This window comes from Hyalella azteca, unplaced genomic scaffold, assembly GCF_000764305.2.
Source record: "Hyalella azteca isolate HAZT.00-mixed unplaced genomic scaffold, Hazt_2.0.2 contig14467, whole genome shotgun sequence".
NCBI lineage: Eukaryota > Metazoa > Arthropoda > Malacostraca > Amphipoda > Hyalellidae > Hyalella > Hyalella azteca.
The window spans coordinates 24,239-27,941 of NW_025944349.1; the positions used below are offsets into that span (position 1 = coordinate 24,239).

Sequence of the window (3,703 nt, forward strand, 5' to 3'; positions counted from 1 at the left end):
GTTCATAATGCATAATGAAATTACGTTAATCGAAATTCACCAGCCAAACCCAACTCTGCACGGAGGAATCGTGTTCCCACTTTTCAAATCTTGTTTCAGCTAAAATATTGTTTTCCAGTTACAAGAAAAACTAATTTGTATCTGTAAATAGAAATTCTTAAGGAAATGTAAAAATAGCATTTTAATATACAAACATCCTTCTCTCATCGCTTTTGCAAGGTCACAAGATTGCATCATTAAATTATAAATTTTATTTTCCGATAATATCCAGGCAAAAATTTATTCCAGGTTCGAGTTCGACTAACTATAGTATATATAATAAAGTCAAGAGTCAAGCTTCAACCACTCTAACTTTGAGGGAATATGGATATACCTCTATAATAAACAGGCCTGCCAATTGCATGTCATATATTGTTATAACTGTTCGAAACTTCGTTTAAAATAAAGGCAGGTAAATCTTTTCTTTCGTGAATTTGACATAATTATACTCAGTCTCATAAAATACTATCGCATAAACTACCATAGTTTCTCATATTTTCTTCATCAGAAATCACGCAATACCAGCCAAAATTAACATATTTTTAGAATCAAAACACGATTATTTCGTCTATTTGCCGACGCCAATTCACTGGATATCCGATGGAGCGCATGAATCTCAATTTAGCTCGCATCGTTGCTCTTGAAAAGCAATTCACACAACCTGTTCTTAATAGAGCACTTAATATAGCGCTATGGAGCTAAATGTTACCACAGCTCTGCCAGCTCTTCGAGAAAAACCAAGGAGGAGATTATCATGAAGATCATGAAATCTGGTTCGGAATGGAGAAATAGTTTTAAAAATGCGAATATTTTTCAAAATTTACATCATTGCATAGTAATAATTTTATGTTTAATTTCTCCAAAATGGCTAAATTTGTTTCCCGCAAAATCGCACATTCAATCTCCATTAATATTAGCATTAAATGCAGTCCAAGAGTACAAAAATTTTTTTCGCATCCACAATGAAGAATCATCAACAACCGAATATGTTAAATTCACTCGCGAAAAAAATTTTATCCAGTTGCCAAAGAGAATAATATTTAAGGAAATAAATCAGCTAAACGATTTCCCAGCAAAACAAGGATAACTGCACCTCTAAATGTCATTCGCATATGATTTTTGCACATAAATTGATTGATGACCAAACTCCTTCGGAAGAAAAATATTAATTTATTTTCAGTACGAGCCTTGTTTCTAGGCGACAACAGCTGCCAATACTCTGATGTTAAAAATAATAATTCAACTTTTTATTTCGAAGTTTCATACAAAGACTTCAGTTTGCATTTTGTGCTGCTATCTTTCTTAAATTTGCTATATATTGGATGCTGATTTGAGTTTGAATGGTAGGTAATTTTTGTGTGTACTAATTAACTTTCTTTAAACAACCACTTCTTTCCGTTATTTATCAGCCTTTGTACCTCATAAATACTCACCAGCAAATGAATAGAATTTTCTTCCTAACTTCACATAAATTCAATTACGTGATGCAACATAAAGACGTGAACAAATACATGTCAAGCCATCTCTCCATACTCACTCCTTGCTGTCACAACATAACATGAATTCCGGGAAGTTTTATTTAGGAGAAACTGAGGGAATGTAGAAACTTTAATTGCCAGTCAAACATGAACTGCATGTCAAACATGACTTGCACGTCAAACAATGACTCCGGCCTGCACATTGTTGCATTGAGATAATTCTTTGGGAGTGTTCCGAGCGAGCCGTTCATGTCGTACGCTCTTTCGGGCAGTTAACTCGTATGGAGTAAAGAAGATGGACGGGGTTCTCCACTTTACTCGTAAACGTGTAAGCTGAAAACAAATTACCTATGAGACACTAATACAGCACAACTATGGAAATTACCTAAGAAACACTAATACAAAACATTTATACACAAGAACCAGAAACAACGTTAACACGCTTTTACAATGAACACAATTATGGAGAATACAATAAGTTAAAATATTTTTAGTTACTATAGGTTACTTAGACTTACATAGTTCGTATAGGAGTACCGCGTAGTAAGTACCAGGTCACAAGGATGAATAACGTATGGCCTAACAGGTTCAACATCAGATTGCGTTGGCTACTTATTCTTTGTATGAACAGAGACAGAGAGACGGGCGTATGAACGACGCCACAGGGAGTAGCATCTTAACAACATTTTAGAGAGCATTCTTCAAAATCTCGCAGTCAGCGATGCGGCAATCCAAAATGAAAACTAGTTAAGTCTCACCTACCGCAATATTAATGTCCGGAAATCTTCTACCCTACAATATAATTTATTTGTTGCACAATTTCCACAAAGTTGCACGATAAATTTAGTGTTACACAACATCTTCGGTGTGAGCGATAATTTTAAGACGCGCTTGACTAGCTCTTCCATTGCTACGCACCGCTCACAATTAGCACCTGCTAATTGTAGTAGCAAATGGGAGCGACGACGCGCGCTGCAAATTGACGAATGCGCAGAAGACGAGCTTCATGCAGCGCGGGTGTTTCCAAGTCCTTGTTGCATCCATGCGTCCGTTTATTGTGCTACAATCATGCGTCGTCGGTAATTGCAAGTTACTGCTGCATCCATGCGTCCGTTTATTGTGCTACAATCATGCGTCGTCGGTAATTGCAAGTTACTGCTGCATCCATGCATCTATTGATTGTGCTGCAATCATGCGTCGTCGGTAATTGCAAGTACTGCTGCATCCATGCATCTATTGATTGTGCTGCAATCATGCGTCGTCGGTAATTGCAAGTCACTGCTGCATCCATGCATCCATTATTCATAAGCGTGCTTTAATATATGCGTCTTTAAAAATAATTTAATAATAATGAATAATTTAATATTGTGATGGTTATAAGAAGAGTTCTCTTATATCATGAGAGATAAAGGAATTCCGATAAATAATGCCATTATCGAAACCGTTTTTTTTTCAAATCAAAACAACATGTTTCCATAGTTAATTTTTTTAGCATTGACTATCCACAAGAAATAATTAAATATTTCTCTTAGCTCTGTTAAATGTGCCGAAAATTCTTCATATTATATATGCAAACGAAATAAATTCCCGATGAATTTTTTTATTTTGTTAATAACATTAAAGATATATGCTCCCAAGGGAAAGCTTGAGCTACAAATCCCTAAACACACGTGAATTCATATATTTAGATTAAAATATTCATAGAACCCTGCTGAAATTTTCAACCCTCAAAAAAGTTCCCAGCTGGAGTGTTTTACTTTCCTTCCATTCCGGTGTAAAATTACTTCTACATTTTGCCTGCATTTTGATTCGTTATATTTTTTTCCAACTTCCGTCTAATTTGGGCAGCTTGCGTTTTTTAATTCAGACAGAAGCTTGTTCTGCAGGCTAGAGCAGGCAAACGGTGGATAATGACAAACTTATGGAGTCAGAGTAAGGGCAAAAATTCAAGCCGCTCAGCCGGAGTAGCTGAAACAGCCTCGCTGCAATCGGCGCTGAGTTCGAGCCACGTACTCAGGCGGCTGGCGCGCTTCAGTCGAGGCTGAAGAATCCAAGTCATTCAGCCGGACTCGTTGCAGCCGCACTGCAATCGAGGCTGAATTCAGATACGCAGCTTGCCGCTGATGAAGTTTGAATAGTTCTGGATAAATCGCACCTTATGTAGAAAGAATTGACAGAATTTCTCT

The 3,703-nt window shown here is 36.7% G+C and overlaps 1 long non-coding RNA gene across 1 annotated transcript; it reads right to left on the reverse strand.

The window, feature by feature from the left end:
• Positions 1-1,815: 1,815 nt before the first annotated feature.
• On the reverse strand, positions 1,816-2,172 carry LOC125179019. The gene is made up of 2 exons (XR_007157121.1): positions 2,036-2,172; positions 1,816-1,850 (listed from the first exon to the last, which is right to left on the reverse strand). It is a non-coding gene; the product is annotated as an uncharacterized LOC125179019 (long non-coding RNA).
• Between the last annotated feature and the right edge of the window lie 1,531 nt (positions 2,173-3,703).